Source organism: Dermochelys coriacea, chromosome 6 (assembly GCF_009764565.3).
Source record: "Dermochelys coriacea isolate rDerCor1 chromosome 6, rDerCor1.pri.v4, whole genome shotgun sequence".
NCBI lineage: Eukaryota > Metazoa > Chordata > Testudines > Dermochelyidae > Dermochelys > Dermochelys coriacea.
In genome coordinates this window covers 8,551,908-8,576,687 of record NC_050073.1, presented here as the reverse complement: position 1 = coordinate 8,576,687, position 24,780 = coordinate 8,551,908, and the positions used below count along the sequence as shown (strand labels likewise).

At 44.3% G+C, this 24,780-nt stretch overlaps 1 pseudogene; it reads left to right on the top strand.

The window, feature by feature from the left end:
* The first annotated feature begins 523 nt into the window (after window positions 1-523).
* On the top strand, window positions 524-2,730 carry LOC119858041 (annotated as a pseudogene).
* The last annotated feature ends 22,050 nt before the right edge of the window (window positions 2,731-24,780 follow it).

Below are 24,780 nucleotides of genomic sequence, written 5' to 3'. Positions count from 1 at the left end.
CAAAGCACGAGTGACTACAGCTTGGCTAAAGAACCAGCCATTGAAGCAATGGCCTATAACAGGATCACATCCCCTGTACAGCAGGCAGTGAATGGGACATAACACATACATTGTGTATATGTAACCCACTGGTTAGTATGTTACGGTCATACTTTGCTATGCATTCCAGACTGTTTTAATTTGTCTGCTGCCTACTCTGTGGAGGTCTTGCAACTATTGCCAGCACCTACAGGAAGATGGGGCACTGAAAAACCCAGAATCTGCCCGTAGCGCTGTGTAAATGTAAATCAGTTACTATAAGTTTTATGACCGGTTTCAGAGTAGCAGCCGCGTTAGTCTGTATTCGCAAAAAGAAAAAGGAGTACGTGGGGCACCTTAGAGACTAACAAATTTATTTGAGCATAAGCTTTCGTGGGCTACAGCTCACGGAGCTGTAGCTCACGAAAGCTTATGCTCAAATAAATTTGTTAGTCTCTAAGGTGCCCCACGTACTCCTTTTTCTTTTTATAAGTTTTATGATTATTTTTCTCTGTAGATAACAAAGAAGTTAGATGAATGATTGGAGACAGTCACACGACAGTGACCAAATTAATTCTCATTGCATTAACAGATCGCCCAGAGGTGCAGGTCCTACTCTTAATCATATTTTTTCTCATCTATCTCATCATCTTGCTGGGGAATTTAGGGATGATTTTGTTAATTCAGATTGACACCCAACTCCACACACCTATGTACTTCTGCCTCAGAAACTTGTCATTCCTAGATGCCTACTATTCATAGAATCATAGAAGATTAGGGTTGGAAGAGACCTCAGGAGATCATCTAGTCCAACCCCCTGTTCAAAGCAGGACCAACCCCAACAAAATCATCCCAGCCAGGGCTTTGTCAGGCTGGGCCTTAAAAACCTCTAAGGATGGAGATTCCACCACCTCCCTAGGTAACCCATTCCAATGCTTCACCACCCTCCTAGTGAAATAGTGTTTCATGATATCCAACCTAGAGCTTGCCCACTGAAACCTAAGACCATTGCTCCTTGTTCTGTCATCTGCCATCACTAAGAACAGCCAAGCTCCATCCTCTTTGGAACCCCTCTTCAGGTAGCTGAAGGCTGCTATCAGATCCCCCCTCACTCTTCTCTTTTGCAGACTAAACAAGCCCAGTTCCCTCAGCCTCTCCTTGTAAGTCATGTGCCCCAGTCCCCTAATCATTTTTGTTGCCCTTCACTGGACTCTCTCCAATTTCTCCCCATTCTTTCTGTAATGGGGGGAAGAGGGCAAAACTGGACACAATACTCCAGATGTGGCCTCACCAGTGCAGAATAGAGGGAAATAATCTCTTCCCTCGATCTGCTGGCAATGCTCCTACTAGTGCAGCCCAATATGCCGTTAGCCTTCTTGGCAACATGGGCACGCTACTGATTCATATCCAGCTTCTCATCCACTCTAATCCCCATGTCCTTTTCTGAACAACTGCTGCTTAGCCAGTCGGTCCCCAGCCTGTAGCGGTGCATGGGATTCTTCCATCCTAAGTGCAGGACTCTGCACTTGTCCTTGTTGAACCTCATCAGATTTCTTTTGGCCCAATCCTCCAATTTGTCTAGGTCACTCTGGACCCTATTCCTACCCTCCAATCTATCTACCTCTCCCTGCAGCTTGGTGCCATCCGCAAACTTGCTGAGGGTGCAATCTATCCCATTGTTTAGATCATTAATAAAGATGTTGAACAAAACCGACCCCTGGGGCACTCCGCTTGATACCAGCTGCCAACTAGACATCGAGCCATTGATCAAGCCTGACAATATAGCCAGCTTTCTATCAATTCATCCAATCCATACTTTTTAACTTGCTGGCAAGAATACTGTGGGAGATTGTATCAAAAGCTTTGCTAAAGTCAAGATATATCACATCCATTGCTTTCCCCATATCCACAGAGCCAGTTATCTCATCATAGAAGACAATCAGGTAGGCTAGGCATGACGTGCCCTTGGTGAATCCATGTTGACCTTCCTCTCCTCCAAGTGCTTCAAAATGGTTTCCTTGAGGACCAGCTCCATGACTTTTCCAGGGACTGGAATATTGCTCCCAATATGCTGTTCAATTTCTTAGTGGAAAGCAAAGTCATTTCATATAGGGGGTGCATTATGCAATATGGCTTTTTTGTTGTATTTGTCACCACTGAGATTTTCCTCCTGGCTGTGATGGTGCATGATCACTATGTGGCCACCTGTAACCTATTGCTCTACACAGTCACCATGACCAAGAGGGTCTGCATAATGCTGGTTGTTGGGTCATATTTCTGGGGCTTTGTGAAGTCTTTGATAAACACAAGTAGTTTGCTGAGATTATCCTTTTGTGATTCCAATGTCATCAATCACTTTTACTGTGATCTTACCCTTCTCCTAAAACTCTCCTGCCTCCGGGGCTGCGTGCATTTATCAGACCAAAACCAACCCAGGCTCACCCGGCCGCTATGCTCTAATAAATTTGTTAGTCTCTAAGGTGCCACAAGTACTCCTTTTCTCTTGCAGTAATGTCTCTGTCAACAAGATGCTACTTTTTACCTCTGGCTATTTGTTTGAAATGAGCACATTTCTCATCATCATCATCTTGTACATTCTTATTGTGATTGCTTATTGTAATGTTGAACTCCCAATTCTACAGCCGGAGGAACAGGGATGTGAAATGTGCTGTAAGAAAAGTGCTAACTAGAAAAGTGATTATTACTCAGTGACAGTCTAGCAAAACATCCTTCAGAGTAACTAATGGGGAGAGATGGTAGGAAAAAGGGGTCTATTGTGGTGTGAAATCAGAAATTCCATGTCAGTAGCATTGCCAGAAATAGTGCAAAGGTTCTTTCAGGTCACAAATGTTTAAGATGTGTATCAAAAACACACAATGTGCATTGCATGATATAAATTCATTAAAGCAAGCTATATCACTTAAAGTTCTATCATATCAGATCCTGAGTAGAATAGCATTATATTATTCTGTTCTATTTTTATTCTATGTAAATAAAGCACCTTTCATCCAACCCCCATCTCCCTAAGTGCTCAGCCCAGTCTCATAATGAACTGGATGGTGTGCCAATACTGACATACTCCTGACCCCTACAGGGTAGAAACAATTTTATGTTCACATCACACAGACAGAGAAGTTAGATGAAAGCCTGAAATACACTTTCTGGAAGGTTGCAACATAACACTTATTTCTTTAGAATTCAAAATAATAACAAGCAAGAACCTCAAAACAGAGAGAGACAAAGCAGGCTTCTTCCCTAAGGCTATATGTACACTGCACAATCCTTAGGGTGGCGTGTAGAGTAGGTAACCTAACATGCCTCCTAGCACCAGTGTAAATAGCAGTGCACATTATGAGGCATTGCTTAGGTGAGTAAAGACACACCTGAACCCTTAAAGTATGTACCCTTCATGATCCTCTACATGCCCAGCCAGTGGCTCTTCCATCTACACTACTATTTTTAGCAATGTAGTGTCCCACTATGTCACTGCTGCTAAAACCTTTCTCCACTGCCTCCCCACTGCTAGAGCCTTTCACTGCCACATGTCACTACGCACTGCAGTGTGGACAAAGTCTGTTTTTCACTGCTATGTGTAGCTACAAGTACCCTACACACTACCACCAGTGGTGTACAGAGTAAACATACTATAAGGCAGAGAAGCACAACTCACCCCACTTTGTTCTAAATTAGCTCTCTGCAGAATGAATCAGATCATAAGTTTCCTTGCAGAGCCTCCGGGCCTGCAGGTGGGATCAGGAAAACTCTTGAAATTTAAAGTAATAGGTTACAGTTACCTAGGTTAATGATAGGGTTTTTGTTTAAATCAAGACCTTTTGATTATAGTTTAGTGTAAGTGTACCTTGCCCCCTTCCCACTCCCTCTCCAAACTCCCTGTTAGCAGCCCTTGGTCACAAAGCTCCCTGGTTGCTTGCTTACTGCTTTATAAAGCCCTGGCCTCCTTGATAGCCCCGCCCCCTGCCTAAGGCTCAGCCAATGAACAGAGGCGTCTAGATTTCAAACCTTGTTTAGAAGCTCACAGCTTCCAACTGCCGGCCACAGCACACGGTCCTTCAAACAAAACAAAATAAACAAACACAAGCTCAGCGCACACCATGTAACCCCCAAACACAAACACACACTACAGACAGCCACTTATCCCAAGGGTCCCGTATTTGCTCCTCCTTCACCTAAAGAACTCCCTCTTGAAACTCCCTGTTAGCAGCCCCTGGTTAGCCAAGCCCTGTTTATTCAATTGTGGAACAAGATGGGGCTGCTCCCTCTTCCTCTGAATATTTGATGCTGCTATGGGAAAGGAAGTTATAGCAATACAAGCCCACTCCTGTATTGTGGTCTGGAGTGCAGAATATATACCTAAACTGAAAGTCTCTGATCCCAGTGCCACAATCTCTAAATTGAATTACTCTCCCTCATAGCTGCATACAAAGTAAACTGGACTAAATCAGGAGTTCTTCCAGTTTATAAGGATTTATCCATTTCATTTTGACTCTTCCAACTTTAGCCCCAGTTCAGTGAAGCATTTAAGGATTTGGTTAAATTGGTTCCTATTTGGCAAAGCACTTGCACACGGTCTTTATAAAATCATACAAATGCAGGGCTGAAAAGGAGCGCGAGAAGTCATCTAGTCCATCCTGCTGTGCTGAGTCAGGGCCAAGTAAACCTAGACCATCTCTGACAGGTGTTTGTCCCACCTGTTCTTAGAAACCTCCAATGATGGGGATTCCACAACCTTCCTTGGAAGCCTATTCCAGTACTTAACTGCACTTATAGCTAAAGGCTTTCCTTGTATCTAGCCTGTATCTCCCTTGCTGTAGATTACTTCTTGCCCTACCTTCAGTGGACATGGAAGACAATTTATCACTGCCAGGGTTCCCTCCCCACTGTGAACTCTGGGGTACAGATGTGGGGAAATGCATGAAAGACCCCCCTAAGCTTATTTCTACCAGCTTATGTTAAAAACTTCCCCAAAGCACAAATCCTTTCCTTGTCCGTGGGTGATATTGATACCACCACCAAATGATTTAGACAAAAATTCAGGAAAAGGGCCACTTGGAGTCCCTATTTCCCCAAAATATTCCCCGAAGCCCATTCACCCCCTTTCCTGGGGAGGCTTGAGAATAATATCCTAACCAATTGGTTACAATGTGAGCACAAACAGAACTCCTTGTTTTTTACGACACTGAAAATCAATCAGGTTCTTAAAAGAAAAAAAAAGTAAAAATCACATCTGCAAAAATCAGGATGGAAGATACTTTTTACAGGGTAATAAAAAGATTTAAAACACAGAGGATTCCCCTCTAGGCTCAGCTTCAAAGTTACAAAAAAAAACCCAGGAATAAAACTCACTCTTAGCATAGGGAAAATTCACAAGCTAAAACAAAAGATAATCTAACACATTTCCTTGCCATTACTTACAAGTTTTGTAATCTTAGATGCTCAATCAGGTATGTTTTCAGATGTTTTTCCTGCTTGGTCTCTTTCTCCGTCCAGAGAGGGAACAAACAAAGAGAGCACAAACAAAACCTCATCCCCGCCCCCTTCCCCCCTCGTGATTTAAAAGTATCTTCTTTTCTCATTGGCCCTTTTGGTCAGGTGCCAACTAGGTTATTTGAGCTTCTTACCCCTTACAGGTAAAGATTCAGTACAGCTATCCAGGAGGGATTTTATGCTACCCTTAGCTTTATGTTTATGACAATCACTGTCCTCTTTATAACAGCCCTGAACATATTTAAAGAGTGTTTATCTGTAAGAACATGTTTAATGGGACTTAAATGTGTGCCTAACGCAAGGAAATTCTTAAATGCTTTACTGAATAGGAATGGATTGCCGAACTGAGGCATAAATGGGCAAATGGAGTTATACAACTGGGGAATATGAGGCACAAAGAGGAAAAGTGACTTGCTCAAGTCCCAGCAGGCTCCTGGCTGAACCTGAAATAGACCTTAGGTCTCCTTGGTCCCAGTCGAACACCACATTTTGTCAATATCTCCTTAGAAGAAAATTAATATGATTAAAATGTATGCTTCAGCATGTCTCTTGTGTACTGTCATTCAAAGCAAACTAATGCTTCTTTTGTCTGGGCTAAATAATCCCAGACCAGGGCCGGATTAAGACCTTTAAAGGCCCTAAGAACTGAAAAGATTATAGTGCCCCCCAATGTGTAATTCAAAATTAAAACAATACTATACTATATAAAATACAATTTTATTTTTCGAAATGACACAAAACTTACATGTATGCTGAAATTAAAATAGCTTCTTTCTAGATTTTCTCATTGCAAAATTCTGAATAAGTTCATCAAAGCTGACGCGACGAAGCATGTCTGCTTCCATACACAATAGGGAAAGTGAATCAAGTCTGTCCTGACACATTGTTGTTCTCTGAGGGTTTTTTATTCTTTTCAGCTGAGAAAAAGAGCGTTCTGCAGAGCAGTTAGTAATCATCAATGTTAGAAAAATACGTCGTGCAATCTCTACATTTGGAAATACATATTGTATTCCGTCTTTCAATATTGTGTCATGAAGATCAATGTGACTGAATTTCATTTTTCCTGTTTCATTAAACTTTGTGCGCATATAATAGTGGAACTGCCGTACTTCTCCACAGAGATTCATGTTCAAGTCAACAGGGTATGAGTCAACTAGCTTTTGGGAACCTTGTGAATATTGTTCGTCAGATAAGTCCATATTGTTTAGAAAAGAAAATCTACTTGATACTTCTTTGTACACTTCACCTCTCCTCTTCTTATGAGCTTCAAGTGTATCAATTATAATGAAGTAAGTAGATATGTGAAATTTGTCTCTGGGATTCAGTGCTGTTTCTGTTGCACTGCTATCATTTGCTTGTTTTTTCCTGATTCGCTTGCGGGACTGGGCTTCTTTGAAGTTAGTATCGGGCAAGATATCTTTTGATATGTCTTCAAATCTTTCAAAATCATTCCTCAAAATGTGTAAGTGGTCTGCTAATGATTGGCAGAGGTCTGTGCATGTTTTCAAATCCAATTCTTTTTCTTGGAGAGCTCGACTTGTGTTGTAAAAGTGTTGTAAAACTTCATTCCACATGGTCAACATGAATACAAAGTCTAGTTCTTACATCTTGTTTGCAATGTTTTCTGCCTTTTGTATAGTTTCTCCCTTTTGTGATTGGTCTTCAGCTCTACTTTCTAATGCATCCACAATCTTTGAATAAGACTCCAGAATTGCACTTGTTGCCACTGCGTGTGCCTCCCAGGGAGTATTAGAAAGAGATTTCAACACACGATCATTGCCCAAATATGTTTTAAGAACTGCCCATCGGTGTGTTGAGGCAGAGAAAAATGTATAAAGTATCTGGACTGTTGAGAAAAAACTTACTGCCACCAGACAACAATCAACAACACTGCGGCCAACAAGACTTAAAGTGTGTGCAGCACATGGTATGAATATAGCATATTTGTTCCGTTCTAAAAGCTTCTTCTGCATTCCTTGATAATGCCTTGACATGTTGGCAGCATAAGATTGACCTCTGCACTTTTGAGAAATCTATTTTGCAAACTTGGCACAGATAATGCAGTACTTGATTTGCCATTTCTTCACCAGTGTGGCTTTTCAAATTGAAGAATGTTATAAATCATTCAACTGGTTTTCCATCTGTGGGAGACACATATCTTAGAACAATACTGAATTGATCAATACGTGAAAGATCAGGTGTAGAGTCGACAGATAAACTGAAGTACCCAGCAGTAGTTATTTCATCCACAATAGCTGAACGAACTTTGTCACTCATTTGACCAATGAGTTCACCACATATTGTCTTGGATAAGTATGATGGATTACCTTTGCCAGCATTCCCATATTTTGACATATGGCCTGCTAAAAATGGGTTAAACTGAGCCACAATACATGGCAGGATCTGATTTCCTTCCATTATTTCGATCTATGTTAGTAGGATGATCCCCTGATTTAGGTGAGGATAAGTAATAAAAAGAGAACAGAAAAACGGGGAAAGAGTGTTTAGTGGAGTGTAAAGAAGTCTAACAAAGTTCTGATTTCTCCCATTATGACTACTTCAATGCTTTTTTTTAAATATCAAATACCACATTTTTTCCAAAAAAAAATCTCATTATTTTTGGTGCTCCCTGCTTTGCTGGTGCCCTAAGCACATGCCTATTGGGTAATCCAGCCCTGTCCCAGATTCTGTGATCTCTCTAGTTGTTCTTTTGTGCACCTGAGATTTTGAGCACTGAAAAGCTTCAGGGATCAGGTCCCAGTGAAAAACTGCTGCACAACACACAACCACAATCCACTGGAATCAATGATGAAATGGCCCTGTGCTCCACAGGTTTGTTCGAGTTTTGACACAAGTACAATATAACAATTCTGCCTTAGCAATGGAGCAGAAGCAAGACACTCCAACCCAGAGCAGCCATTAAGGAAAAATATTGTGCCACTTTATACTGAGGATCCTGAAAAAGCCTAATGTCCTTCATCAGTCCCTTTGAAATCTTCATGCATCAGTCAGGTAAGCTAAGTAATACTTCCAGACATTGTGTGCTTTTAAATATCCATCTCTTTAAAAACAAAATTTACAAGGAGCCTTTAAAAATGTTGCCGTATATTTAAAAGTGTAATAGCTCCAACATGAGAGATTTAGAAAGCTTGGTTCTATAAACTAGTGGTTAGGAACCTTATTAGGAATGTAGGAGACCTGGCTTCAACTCCTTGTTCTGAATCAGTTTCTGCTCCTGATTTTTAAATGAAAATTGGATGTTTTTCTACAAGATATGCTCTAGCTCAAACAGGAATTGATGCAGTGAAGTTCTGTGTTATACAGGAGGTCAAATTAGATGATTATAGTGGTTACTTCTGGCCACCAAATGTATGATAACCTTGGTCTCTTACTGCCCAGATGCGTGTCCTAACCCTTGGGCTATTGGCTATTCTGGGGATCAGTATCCCTCTCACCAGAAATTCTATCCTGGCTCTAAGAAACCTTCCCAATGGAAATTTTGTTGAAACTGGTGAATGTAGAGGGCAGCTGCTGGGATCACAAATATTTATCCTTGATGTACTTCCACAAAATGTTTTGGTTTTGACAAACAGCTTTGGTCTCAATCCCCCTCAGTCCTTCTTTCTCTATGCTGAGAAGGTGAACATCCGGGTCTCCTGGCCCCTAGCCTGGTACTTAATCCATGAAATAACTGGGGTTATTTAGTCTACAGAAGAGAAGAGTGAGGGGAGATTTGATAGCAGTCTTCAACTACCTGCAGGGGGTTCCAAAGAGGAGGGAACAAGGCTGTTTTCAGTTGTGGCAGATGACAGAACAAGGAGTAATGGTGTCAAGTTGTAGTGAGGAAGGTCTAGGTTGGATATTAGGAAAAACTATTTCACTAGGAGTGTAGTGAAGCACTGGATTGGGTTACCTAGGGAAGTGGTGGAATCCTTAGAGGTTTTTAAGGCCCGGCTTGACAAAGCCTTGGCTGGGATGATTTAGTTGGGATTGATCCTGCTTTGAGCAGGGGTTGGACTAGATGACCTGCTGACGTCCCTTCCAACCCTAATCTTCCATGATTCTATGATATATTTTAAGGCTAGAAGTCACTGAGATCATCAAGTCATGAAACACTGGAATGGGTTCCCTAGGGAGAGGGTGGAATCTCTATCCTTAGAAGTTTTTAAGGTCAGGCTTGACAAAGCCCTGGCTGGGATGATTTAGTTGGGGTTGGTCCTGCTTTGAGAGGGGGCTTGGACTAGATGTCTGGGGGCTGGGAACTGACTGGCTCTGAGATCTCTTCCAACCCTAATCTTCTGTGATTCTATGACTGGGTGGAGATACATGTCCCTCTCCCTTCTGACAAGGGTGTCCCCAGGCTGCACAGTTCCCTGCCTATACCAGCCCAGGTCCTTCAGCCTCTCCGCGTAAGGCATGTGCCCCAGCCCCCTAAACATTTTCGTTGCCCCCTGCTGAACTCTCTCCAATTTGTCCCCATCCTTTCTGTAGTGTGGGGCCCAAAACTGGACACAATACTCCAGATATGGACTCACCAGTGCTGAATAGAGGGGAATAATCACTTAGATTCATAGATACTAAGGTCAGAAGGGACCATTCTGATCATCTAGTTCGACCTCCTGCACAACGCAGGCCACAGAATCTCACCCACCCACTTCTACAAAAAACCTCACCTATGTCTGAGCTATTGAAGTTCTCAAATCATGGTTTAAAGATTTCAAAGCAATAGTCCTACTAATGCAACCCAATATGCCATTATCCTTCTTGGCAATAAGGGCACACTGCTGACTCATATCCAGCTTCTCATTCACTGTAATCTCCAGGTTCTTTCCTGCAGAACTTAGCCAGTCGGTCCCCAGCCTGTAGCAGTGCATGGGATTCTTCAGTCCTAAGTGCAGGACTCTGCACTTGTTCTTGTTGAACCTCATCAGATTTATTTTTGGCCCAATCCTCCAATTTTTCTAGGACACTCTGGACCCTATCCCTAGCATATCTACCTCTCCCCCCATCTTAGTGTCATCCGTGAACTTGCTGAGGGTGCAATCCATCCCATCATCCAGATCATTAATGAAGATGTTGAACAAAACCGGCCCCAGGACCAACCCCTGGGGAATTCCGCTTGATACCAACTGCCAACTAGACATCGAGCCGTTGATCACTACCTGTTGAGCCCAATGATCTAGCCAGCTTTCTATCCACCTTATAGTTCATTCATCCAATGCATACTTTTTTAACTTGCTGGCAAGAATACTGGGGGAGACCATATCAAAAGGTTTGCTAAAGTCATGGTATATCGTGTCCACCACTTTCCCCATATCCATAGACTCAGTTATCTCATCATAGAAGGCAATCAGGTTGGTCAGGCGTTACTTGTGCTTGGTGAATCCATGTTGATTGTTCCTGATCACCTTCCTCTCCTCCAAATGCTTCAAAATGGATTCCTTGAGGACCTGCTCCATGATTTTTCCAGAGACTGAGATGAGGCTGTAGTTCCCCAGATTCTCCTCCTTCCCTTTTTAAAAGATGGGCACTATATTTGCCCTTTCCCAATCATTTGGGACCTTCCCCAATTGCCATGAGTTTTCAAAGATAATGGCCAATGGCTCTGAAATCACATCAGCCAACTCCCTCAGCACCCTTGGATGCATTGCATCTGGCCCTATGGACTTGTGCATGTCCAGCAGACACATAGATAAGGATACCTTGCTGACAAATTCTTAACACGTTCCAATGGCTGGAAGTTTAAGTTAGACAAATTCAAGCTTGAAATAAGATGTAAGTACGTAGAAGTGAGGGTAAGGACACATTGGAACAGCTTCCCTGAGGAGGTGGTGGATTTACCATCCCTTGGAATTTTTAAAATGAGATTAGCTTTCTTTCTGAAAAATGGGTTTTAATCCAGTTTCTGGGAGTAATTTTGCGGCATGTGTATATAGGAGGTCAGACAAGATAATGATAGTAGTCCTTTCTGGCCTTAGAATCTATGAATCTGTGAGGAGGTTTACAGCCCACACACTATTGTTAAAGGAGCATTGGAGGAATATTGGGCCAAGAAGGCACTGCCCCTCAACAGCTGCCAGGTATGCTCCCTGCAGAGGACCTGCTTAAAAGGGAGCTCTGCTGACCGGGTGGGGTAAGAGAAGACAAGACCAGCTGCAGAAATCTACAGGGGAAGAACCAGGACTGGGAGTGTGATTCAGCTGGAAGGCCATGGGCCTGACCAGGGGGACCAATGTTCTGACCAGGGGAAACAACTGGATTCTGAGAGTGAGCAGGGAAGCCTCCACTGCCCCAAGCTGAGGCTTTGAATTTCTGAGACTGTGTAACCAGAGGGTTGGTGCCATGCCCCAAACTGAAGGGAAAACAGGAAAGGTAGGAAGGTGCCCAGGAGAGGCTGGTCTGAAGTAGGAGCCAGAAGTGACTGAGCCATCCCTCACTTCTACCCTCTTGGGCCCTGGGCCAAGACCTGGTAGAGAGGAAGAACCTGGGTCTCCCTACTCTTTCCTTCTCCTCCAGCCATCTGAGAGATCCCAGAGGGCTCTAGGGGTGGGGGGCAGTGATGAACTGTAACTTGGCTGCTGATTCCCCCCAGGCTGAGCAAAAAATCCATCCCAAAACTCAGAGAGATGGTTTGGCTGCAGCTTGACCACTAGGCCTGCTAGCCCTCAAGCAAAGACCCTCTGCAGAATCTATGAATGGTTAATTCCCCCCCCCCACTAACACGTTTTCTTGAAAATGTTTCAGAGTAGCAGCCGTGTTAGTCTGTATTCGCAGAAAGAAAAGGAGTACTTGTGGCACCTTAGAGACTAACAAATTTATTAGAGCATAAGCTTTCGTGAGCTACAGCTCACTTCATGGGATGCATTTGGTGGAAAAAACAGAGGAGAGATTTATATACACACACACAGAGAACATGAAACAATGGGTTTATCATACACACTGTAAGGAGAGTGATCACTTAAGATAAGCCATCACCCACAGCAGGGGGGGGAAAGGAGGAAAACCTTCCATGGTGACAAGCAGGTAGGCTAATTCCAGCAGTTAACAAGGATATCAGAGGAACAGTGGGGGGTGGGGTGGGGGGGAGAAATACCATGGGGAAATAGTTTTACTTTGTGTAATGACTCATCCATTCCCAGTCTCTATTCAAGCCTAAGTTAATTGTATCCAGTTTGCAAATTAATTCCAATTCAGCAGTCTCTCGTTGGAGTCTGTTTTTGAAGCTTTTTTGTTGAAGGATAGCCACTCTTAGGTCTGTGATCGAGTGACCAGAGAGATTGAAGTGTTCTCCAACTGGTTTTTGAATGTTATAATTCTTGACGTCTGATTTGTGTCCATTCATTCTTTTACGTAGAGACTGTCCAGTTTGGCCAATGTACATGGCAGAGGGGCATTGCTGGCACATGATGGCATATATCACATTGGTAGATGCGCAGGTGAACGAGCCTCTGATAGTGTGGCTGATGTGATTAGGCCCTATGATGGTATCCCCTGAATAGATATGTGGACAGAGTTGGCAACGGGCTTTGTTGCAAGGATAGGTTCCTGGGTTAGTGGTTCTGTTGTGTGGTGTGTGGTTGCTGGTGAGTATTTGCTTCAGATTGGGGGGCTGTCTGTAAGCAAGGACTGGTCTGTCTCCCAAGATCTGTGAGAGTGATGGCTCGTCCTTCAGGATAGGTTGTAGATCCTTGATGATGCGTTGGAGAGGTTTTAGTTGGGGGCTGAAGGTGATGGCTAGTGGCGTTCTGTTGTTTTCTTTGTTGGGCCTGTCCTGTAGTAGGTGACTTCTGGGTACTCTTCTGGCTCTGTCAATCTGTTTCTTCACTTCAGCAGGTGGGTATTGTAGTTGTAGGAATGCATGATAGAGATCTTGTAGGTGTTTGTCTCTGTCTGAGGGGTTGGAGCAAATGTGGTTATATCGTAGCGCTTGGCTGTAGACAATGGATCGAGTGGTATGATCTGGATGAAAGCTAGAGGCATGTAGGTAGGAATAGCGGTCAGTAGGTTTCCGATATAGGGTGGTGTTTATGTGACCATCGCTTATTAGCACCGTAGTGTCCAGGAAGTGGATCTCTTGTGTGGACTGGTCCAGGCTGAGGTTGATGGTGGGATGGAAATTGTTGAAATCATGGTGGAATTCCTCAAGAGCTTCTTTTCCATGGGTCCAGATGATGAAGATGTCATCAATGTAGCGCAAGTAGAGTAGGGGCATTAGGGGACGAGAGCTGAGGAAGCGTTGTTCTAAGTCAGCCATAAAAATGTTGGCATACTGTGGGGCCATGCAGAAGTCACCTACTACAGGACAGGCCCAACAAAGAAAACAACAGAACGCCACTAGCCATCACCTTCAGCCCCCAACTAAAACCTCTCCAACGCATCATCAAGGATCTACAACCTATCCTGAAGGACGAGCCATCACTCTCACAGATCTTGGGAGACAGACCAGTCCTTGCTTACAGACAGCCCCCCAATCTGAAGCAAATACTCACCAGCAACCACACACCACACAACAGAACCACTAACCCAGGAACCTATCCTTGCAACAAAGCCCGTTGCCAACTCTGTCCACATATCTATTCAGGGGATACCATCATAGGGCCTAATCACATCAGCCACACTATCAGAGGCTCGTTCACCTGCGCATCTACCAATGTGATATATGCCATCATGTGCCAGCAATGCCCCTCTGCCATGTACATTGGCCAAACTGGACAGTCTCTACGTAAAAGAATGAATGGACACAAATCAGACGTCAAGAATTATAACATTCAAAAACCAGTTGGAGAACACTTCAATCTCTCTGGTCACTCGATCACAGACCTAAGAGTGGCTATCCTTCAACAAAAAAGCTTCAAAAACAGACTCCAATGAGAGACTGCTGAATTGGAATTAATTTGCAAACTGGATACAATTAACTTAGGCTTGAATAGAGACTGGGAATGGATGAGTCATTACACAAAGTAAAACTATTTCCCCATGGTATTTCTCCCCCCCACCCCACCCCCCACTGTTCCTCTGATATTCTTGTTAACTGCTGGAATTAGCCTACCTGCTTGTCACCATGGAAGGTTTTCCTCCTTTCTCCCCCCTGCTGTGGGTGATGGCTTATCTTAAGTGATCACTCTCCTTACAGTGTGTATGATAAACCCATTGTTTCATGTTCTCTGTGTGTGTGTATATAAATCTCTCCTCTGTTTTTTCCACCAAATGCATCCGATGAAGTGAGCTGTAGCTCACGAAAGCTTATGCTCTAATAAATTTGTTAGTCTCTAAGGTGCCACAAGTACTCCTTTTCTTTTCTTGAAAATGGAGTTGCTGTCAGCTAAGAGACTAAGAAACCCAACTTCCATTGAATTTTAATGGAGATTTGGGCTCCTAACTCCCTCAAGCTTCTTTGAAAATCCCAGAAATTCCTAATGTTCAGGTATTTATATCTCCACCCCATCCACTGAAGAAACCATATAGTGATAACTGGCACTGGCTGGGACCCTCGTAGGCAGCCTGGGCACAGATGCTGAAGAGTGGAAGAATGAATTCCCCCTCGTTCTCTCTCCTGATGATTTCTTTATCAAGAAATCTGCTGTCTGCAGAGGCAGCTGCTATTTTGTAAGGCAGAGGTGATGTGTCATGTGACTGAGGACACAACACATGCACACATTGTGCTTTCTCCCAAGGACTTACATTGGTTCTTTCTTGTTCTGTTGTTTTCCTTAATCTAACATGAAAGTCATTTAGACATTTGGTTTCTTCATGTTTATGGTAAATGTATATTCTGAACTGGGGATGAATGAACTAGTTCCAACTCCCCCCCCCAAGAACAAATCATTGCTCCCCCATAGGCCCATCCTCTTCTTCTAGCCCCCAGTTCAGACATGAGTTGGCTTAAGATTCTGAAACACTCGCATATATTTTCATGCCTTAGTGTTTTCAGTGTCCAACTGAGACCAGGAGTAGAGGTGCTGGGACTCTCATGAGAAAGTGGGTATTTGTCACCCGCTTTTTGCTCATTGCTAGCCCAGTGTTATTGATTCCAGATGTTTGCTTTGCACAGAAAAGCTTTGGTTGCTTAAACAAAACATTCTGAGAGCCAGAGCCTGACCTGGCTCTATGGGGCCATTCACACATAAGGAAAAGTAAGTCCCCACAGACATGACCCTATGTAGGGGACACTAATGGGGAAAGCTGGGGCTGCACAGCTGATACACAGGTGGGTGGAAAGTTGGCAGAGAATTGGCTCTTCCCCTCTGTCTCAATGAACAGATGTTATCTGCTGTGGTACCTGTCACAATTCAATCCCTGACCTCCTGCTGTGGTGGTATAGTTAAGCATTGCCCCTTACACAGAGCTGGTGATCAAAGCACAATATAGCCCTGAACCTTTAGATAATTCCATATCTCTTGAGCCATCCAATCTGCAAAACCTGTGGCCAGATTGGAGACAGAACCCTAGCAGTGAAAATCTCCATATTCCACTCCCAATGCTTTGAATCATTCAGTCTCAGTCACCTATGGACACCCTGGGACTAATTACCAATATGCTTAACAGCATCCTTGCACAGAGTTGTACAATCACTTCTCCACAAATATACTTAGCCCCAGCAATATGAAGATAGCTGAAGCTCCTTCTTCTACCCACCTGCCTGAGCTTGGAGAGATTTAAGGGGTCAGGTCCCAAAGGCTTGTAAGAGAATATAAATGATCCCCCTGCCCTTCATCCAGATGGGAATTTCTTGGAGTCATCACATAAATTGCTCATCCTTACACAGATAGGTTTGCTCTGTCCAGGTGTAGCACACACAGATAGATAGGTAAATAGATAGATAGATAAATATAGATAGATCCACCGGAAAATTGGTTTGAAGGTGTAGTTTTGACCTATAAAGTCCTACTAACTGACCTGAAAGCTACTTATGTAGAAAACTGCTCTTTCAGCTGTAGCTGAAGTGGCTACATCCAGAATCTCAGGATCAGCCCTGGGTGCAGACCTTCCATCTGTACACAGCAGGCAAATCGCTGTGTAGCTAGACTATACCCTGGGTGTGGGGGGAGGGATGGTGCTGCAGATTACAGCAAAGTGTTTTTGGTTTATTTCATGTGCTGTAGCTATTATCCGTCCTCTCAAACACTGAGTCCTTTCTCCTCTAGCCCCCTTGCTTTCCTTGTAAAAGGCCACCTCGTGGGATCCAAATGGGTAGTGTATAAATTTCAGTTTACCTGCTGAGTTTTACTGGTTCTGTAACTACCCTGCATTGGGTAGATATCAGTAATTCCTATGAGATTTCCAAGAGGAGGCACCAGAATTGAACCCAAGGATCATTCACGCCAAAGTAACAGCGTTAGCCCCTGCAACACAATATCATGAGTGTAAGGGTCACAGCTACATACGGAAATCATCTTCCAAATGAGTTATTATGGAGTTACTAGACTTGGCCAAAAGATAGATGTTACCCAAGGACCTCTTGATGCCCTCAGAGGGCACAGAGGTACACAAGGATTACAGGAACCTCTGAGTCGGATATCTACACACTAGTCCACCAAAGACTGTCATGTAAGGTCCCTAATGAAAGTCTGTGTCCCACTGGTCAGCATAATCATTGTGAGATGTATATATGTAAAAATATGTGAAGACTTATGTGTATATACCAAAATATAGGTTCCCTAGGTCTGTGAGTTAACACAGGTCACCAAAAAATAATCCAAATATTCCTGGCAGTCAGGGAAGAAGAGATGCTTATCTCACTCTAACTGGTCATGTGCAAATTAAGTACTGTATGGTTCACAATGGACATCATTTACAGTCTGAGCAAAATGCTAATCAATAGATTACAGGGCCTGCAGGGGGGAAAAACAGCAGGGGTAACTTGTGTAGGGGTAAGACAATGAACTTTTGAAACTATATCTGGAGTGCAGATAAACCCCTAGTTATTGCTTCAACCTGTGAGGACAAACTGCTAGCAGGCTTGATTCTATGGGAAGGGATCTCAGCCAAACTAGTTGAAAATGTTGGGGAAGACCTAGAGTAAGCTATCTTGTGGGAGACAGGGGAACACCTTGAGAGACGAGGTGGGTGAGGTAACATCTTTTATTGAACCAATTTCTGTTGGTGAAAAAGAGAAACTTTTGAGTTCTTCAGATCTGGGGTAGGTACTCAGTGTCTCACAGGTAAATACAAGGTGGGACAGATTGTTTAGCATAAGTAGTTACAGATTGTAAAAAGAAAAGGAGTACTTGTGGCACCTTAGAGACTAACAAATTTAAGAAAAAAACTTTTGTAGTGATAATCAAGGTGGGCCATTTCCAGCAGTTGACAAGAATATGTGAGGAACAGTGGAACCTCACACATTCTTGTCAGTTGCTGGAAAAGGCCCACCTTGATTATCACTACAAAGGTTTTTTTTTTCTTTTTTCTCTCTCTCCTGCTGCTAATAGCTCACCTTACCTGATCACTCTCGTTTACAGTGTGTATGGTAACACCCATTGTTTCATGTTCTCTGTGTATATAAAATCGCCCCACTGTATTTTCCACTTCATGCATCCAATGAAGTGAGCTGTAGCTCACGAAATCTCATGCTCAAATAAATTTGTTAGTCTCTAAGGTGCCACAAGTACTTCTTTTCTCTTTGTGGATAAAGACTAACATCGCTGCTACTCTGAAACCTACACATTGTAAGGGTATGTCTACACTACAAAATTAGATCAAATTTATAGAAGTCAGTTTTGTAGAAAGCATTTTTATATAGTTGATTGTGAGCGTCCCCACACAAATGCTCTAAGTGCATGTAGTCAGCAGAGTGTGTCCACAGTTCTGAGGCAACCGTCGACTTCCGGAGCGTTGCACTGTAGGTAACTATCCCACAGTTCCCACAGTCTCCACTGCCCATTTGAATTCTGGGTAGAAATCCCAAAGCCTGATGGGGCTAAAACATTGCCCCGGGTGGTTCTGGGTACATATTGGCAGGCCCCCCTTCCCTCCCTCCTTCCATGAAAGCAAGGGCAGACAATTGTTTTGCACCTTTTTTCTTGAGTTACCTGTGCAGATGCCATATTACGGCAATCATGGAGCCCACTGAGCTAACCATCACCGTATGTCTCCTGGGTGCTGGCAGACATGGTACTGCATTGCTACACAGCAGCAGTTTATTGCCTTTTGGCAGCAGACAGTGCAGTATGACTGGTAGCCATCGTCGACATAGTCCTGGGTGCTCTTTTAACCAACCTCGATGAGGTCAGGGGCACCTGGGCAAACATGGGAGTGACTCAGCCAGGTCATTTCCCATTTAAGTTTCGTCTCATGATGATTCAGTCCTACTGGCACTGCACTGTCTTTTAATCAGCAGCTAGCAGAAGACGATGGCCAGCAGTCATACTGCACCATCTTCTGCCGAGCACCCAGGAGATGATGATGGCTAGCAGTCGTACTGCACAATCTCCTGCCAGCAAGATATATAAAGATAGATGAAGTGGATCAAAACAAGAAATAGACCAGATTTGTTTTGTATTCATTTTCTCCTCCCTCCCTTCGTGAAATCAACGGCCTGCTAAACCCAGTTTTGAGTTCTATCCTTGAGGGGGCCATTTTGTTTCTCGCAAAGCCACCCCCTTTGTTAATTTTAATTCCCTGTAAGCCAACCCTGTAAACCATGTTGTCAGTCGCCCCTCCCTCTGTCAGAGCAATGGCAGTGTAAGGGACTGCAGAAGACTTTGTTACGGCCTAGCTAGGGAACTTTAGCTTTCTAGAGACGAGAGGCTACTGTGGGACATAGATAGCTGCTTTGTTATTGTAGGAGACAGTTTTTGAAGACACAGCTACTGTATTATTGCAGGATATAGATAGTTCTTGAAGGACATAGCTGCTTTGCATGGCCCTTCGCCAGCCCCCTTTTAAGCCCCCTTTTAAGAAGTACCTAATTTTATATTCATGAGCAGTTTTTGTGTAATGCTTATTATCGCTGACTATCTGCCCCTCCGTTGGACTCCGTCCCAGGCAGAGCTCCAGTGTGCTGGGTTCCCCGCCTCCGTGACTGCAATGCTTGGAGTCCCCGTTGCGGGTGGGTCACTAACCTTCAATAAAGCCAATAACTCACAGCTGTGTGTCAGCCTCGTTTTTCTCAGAGTACTCCTGCCAGGCCTGTGGTGCTTCGAGCACCTTGGCCCAGAACAGGCAGACAATTGTTCCATGCCTTTTTTCTGTGCAGACGCCATACCACGGCAAGCATGGAGCCTGCTCAGATCACTTTGGCAATTAGAAGCACATTAAACACCACGTACATTATCCAGCAGTATATGCAGCACCAGAACCTGGCAAAGTGAAACTGGGCAAGTAGGCGACATCAGCGTGGTAACGAGAGTGATGAGGACATGGACACAGACTTCTCTCAAAGCACGTGCCCTGGCAATGTGGGCATCATGGTGCTAATGGGGCAGGTTCAGGTGATGGAATGCCAATTCTGGGCTCGGGAAACAAGCACAGACTGGTGGGACTACATAGTGTTGCGGGTCTGGGACGATTCCCAGTGGCTGCAAAACTTTCACATGCGTAAGGGCACTTTCATGGAACTTTGTGACTTGCTTTCCCCTGCCCTGAGGCACTAGAATACCAAGATGAGAGCAGCCCTCACAGTTGAGAAGCGAGTGGCAATAGCCCTGTGGAAGCTTGCAATGCCAGACAGCTACCGGTCAGTCAGGAATCAATTTGGAGTGGGCAAATCTACTGTGGGGGCTGCTGTGATGCAAGTAGACAATGCAATCAAAGATCTGTTGATATCAAGGGTAGCGACCCTGGGAAATGTGCAGGTCATAGCGGATGGCTTTGCTGCAATGGGACTCCCTAACTGTGGGGGGCCATAGACGGAACCCATATCCCTATCTTGGCACCGGAGCACCAAGCCGGCGAGTACATAAACTGCAAGGGGTACTTTTTAATAGTGGTGCAAGCACTGGTAGATCACAAGGGACGTTTCACCAACATCAACGTGGGAAAGGTACATGACGCTCGCATCTTCAGGAACTCTGGTCCATTTCAAAAGCTGCAGGAAGGGACTTTCTTCCCAGACCAGAAAATAACCGTTGCGGATGTTGAAATGCCTATAGTTATCCTTGGGGACCCAGCGTACCCCTTAATGCCATGGCTCATGAAGCCATACATAGGCAGCCTGGACAGGAGCAGAAGCTGTTCGACTACAGGCTGAGCAAGTGCAGAATGGTGGTAAAATGTGCATTTGGACATTTAAAAGCGCATTGGGGCAGTTTACTGACTCGCTTAGACCTCAGTGAAACCAATATTCCCACTGTTATTACTGCTTGCTGTGCGCTCCACAATATCTGTGAGAGTAAGGGGGAAGATGTTTATGGCAGGATGGGAGGTTGAGGCAAATCGCCTGGCTGCTGGTTAAACACAGCCAGACACCAGGGCTGTTAGAAGAGCACAGAAGGGTGCGGTGCACATCAGAGAAGCTTTGAAAACCAGTTTCATGACTGGCCAGGCTACGGTGTGAAAGTTCTGTTCGTTTCTCCTTGATAAAACCCTCTGCCCCTTGGTTCACTCTACTTCCCTGTAAGCTAACCACCCTCCCCTCCTCCCTTCGATCACCGTTTGCAGAGGCAATAAAGTCATTGTTGCTTCACATTCATGCATTCTTTATAAATTCATCACACAAATAGGGGGATAACTACCAAAGTAGCCCAGGAGGGGTGGTGGAGGAGGGAAGGACAAGGCCACACAGCACTTTAAAAGTTTAAAATTTATTGAATGCCAGCCTTCTGTTGCTTGGGCAATCCTCTGGGGTGGAGTGGCTGGGTGGCCGGAGGCCCTTCCCGCCTTCTTGGGCGTCTGGGTGAGGAGGCTATGGAACTTGGGGAGGAGGGCGGTTGGCTATACAGAGGCTGTAGCGGCGGTATGTGCTCCTGCTGCCTTTCCTGCAGCGCAACTATACGCTGGAGCATATTAGTTTGCTCCAGCAGCCTCAGCATTGAATCCTGGCTCATCCCATCACGCTGCTGCCACCTTTCAGCCCTCTCTTCAGCCCGCCACCTCTCCTCATTTTGTGCTTTCCTGCACTCTGACATTGTCTGCCTCCACGCATTCGTCTATGCTCCGTCAGTGTGGGAGGACGGCATGAGGTCAGAGAACATTTTATCGCGAGCGCATTTTTTTCGCCTTCTAATCTTTGCTAGCCTCTGGGAAGGAAAAGATCCTGTGATCCTTGAAACACATGCAGCTGGTGGAGAAAAAAAAATGGACAGTGGTATTTAAAAAGACACCTTTTATAGGACAATGGGTACACTCTTTCACGGTAAACCTTGCTGTTAACATTACATACATAGCACATGTGCTTTCGTTACAAGGTTGCATTTTGCCTCCCCCCACCGTGTGGCTAGCCCCTCATCCCTCCCTGTGGGTAACAGCAGGGAACATTTCTGTTCAGCCACAGGCAAACAGCCCAGCAGGAACGGGCACCTCTGAATGTCCCCTTACGAAAAGCACCCTATTTCAATCAGGTGACCATGAATGATATCACTCTCCTGAGAAGAGCACAGCGAGATAAAGAACTGATGTTGTTTGAACACCAGCAAACATACACTGCAATGCTTTGTTCTACAATGATTCCCGAGTACGTGCTACTGGCCTGCAGTGGTAAAGTGTCCTACCATGGTGGACGGAATAAGTCTGTCATCCCCAGAAACCTTTTGCAAAGGCTTTGGGAGTACATCCAGGAGAGCCGTGAATGCCAGGGCAAATTAATCATTAAACATGCTGGCTTTTAAACCATGTATAGTATTTTAAAAGATACACTCACCAGAGGTCCCTTCTCCACCTGGTGGGTCCGGGAGGCAGCCTTGGGTGGGTTGGGGGGTACTGGCTCCAGGTGCAGGATGAGATACAGTTCCTGGCTGTTGGGAAAACTGGTTTTTCAGCTTGCTTGCTGTGAGCTATCTTCCTCATCCCCAAAACCTGCTTCTGTGTTGCCTCCATCTCCGTTGAAGGAGTCAAACAACACGGCTGGGGTAGTGGTGGCTGAACCCCCTAAAATGGCATGCAGCTCATCATAGAAGCGGCATATTTGGGGCTCTGACCCGGAGCAGCCGTTCACCTCTCTGGTTTTCTGGTAGGCTTGCCTCAGCTCCTTAAGTTTCACGTGGCACTGCTTCAGGTCCCTGTTATGGCCTCTGTCCTTCATGCCCTGGGAGATTTTGACAAAAGTTTTGGCTTTTCAAAAACTGGAACGTAGTTCTGATAGCACGGATTCCTCTCCCCATACAGCAATCAGATCCCGTACCTCCCATTCGGTCCATGCTGGTGCTCTTTTGCGATTCTGGCGCTCCATCATGGTCACCTCTGCTGATGAGCTCTGCATGGTCACCTGCAGCTTGCCACACTGGCCAAACAGAAAATTGAAATTTAAAAGTTCACGGGCCTTTTCCTGTCTACCTGGTCAGTGCATCTGAGTTGAGAGTGCTGTCCAGAGCAGTCACAATGGAGCACTCTGGGATAGCTCCCGGAGGCCAATACCATCTAATTGTGTCCACAGTACCCCAAATTGGACCCATCAAGGCCGATTTCAGCGCTAATCCCCTTGTCGGGGGTGGAGTAAGGAAATCGATTTTAAGAACCCTTTAAGTCAAAAAAAAATAAAGGGCTTTGTCATGTGGACGGGTGCAGGGTTAAATCGATTTAACGCTGCTAAATTCGACCTCAACTCCTAGTGTAGACCAAAGCTAAGAGACCATTCAAGGTGAAGTGGCCTGTTAACACCTCTGTGAAAAGGACAAAACAGGGGGATTAGTGGGTTACAGATTGTTGTAATAAACCATAAATCCAAAATATTTATTAAAACCATGATTTTTAGCGTCTAACAACATTATGAATTCAAGCTCCCAGGCTTGTCTTTTGAAGGTGTTGTGCTGTATTAGTTAAATTTAGGCTCTAGAAAGCATGTTATGATTTTGTTTTATAAGTAACTGTTTCCAGTTATTTTACTTTCTATCACTTGAATCTCTGTTCTTTGATAATAAATTTATTCTTGTTTTCTATATATCTTATTCTTGTTGTTGGAAAGCGTAATCCCAACTATACATATAAAATGATGGGGTCTAAATTAGCTGTTACCACTCAAGAAAGAGATCTTGGAGTTATTGTGGATAGTTCTCTGAAAACATCCACTCAATGTGCAGCGACAGTCAAAAAAGTAAACAGAATTCTGGGAATAATTAAGAAGGGGATAGAAAATAGGACAGAAAATATCATGTTGCCTCTATATAAATCTATGGTATGCCCACATCTTGAATGCTGTGTGCAGATGTAGTTGCCCCATCTCAAAAAAGATATACTGGAGTTGGAAAAGGGTCAGAAAAGGGCAACAAAAATGATTAAGGGTATGGAAAGAGGACAGATTAATAAGACTTGGACTTTTCAGCTTGGAAAAGAGACAGCTAAGGGGAGATATGATTAAGGTCTATAAAATCATGACTGGTGTAGAGAAAGTAGATAAGGAAGTGTTGTTTACTACTTCTCATAACACAAGAACTAGGGGTCACCAAATGAAATTATTTGGCAGCAAGTTTAAACCAAATAAAAGGAAGTTTTTCTTCCCACAACTCACAGTCAACCTGTGGAACTCCTTGCCAGAGGATGTTGTGAAGGCAAAGACCATAACCAGGTTAAAAAAAGAACTAGATAAATTCATGGATGATAGGTCCATCAATGGCTATTAGCCAGGATGGGCAGAAATGGTGTCCCTAGCCTCTGTTTGCCAGAAGCTGGCAATGAATGACAGGGGATGGATCACTTGATGATTCCCTCTGGGACAGCTGGCACTGGCCACTGTTGGAAGACAGGATACTGGGCTAAATGGACCTTTGGGCTGACCCAGTAGGGCTGTTCTTATGTTATATCTATCTAAGTGTGATGTGTTAAGTAGAGTGGTGATCCTGAGTTGAATCTTGCAAGCTGCTGTGTACTATTCCTTTGGGAATAGTGTGGCTGAGAGTTCTGGGCATGTTCAGTGGAACAGGGGCTGAGTAAACCAGAGAAAGGCACCAAAGACTCAGGGGTTGGTGTGTGCCTATGGGTAACCTGTACAGAGACAGCGAGGCCTGGAAGGCAGTGCTTGTGTTGCCAGAGGCTGGTGGATTCAGGTAGCTGATCTAGAGCTGGCACAGACAAGACTTCCTCATGCTAAGGGTAGCTGGTGGTGAGGTGCCTCACAACCCTTGATAACCCTGGCAAGTGTCACAGAAGAATTTAGCATTTTAAAGAAAT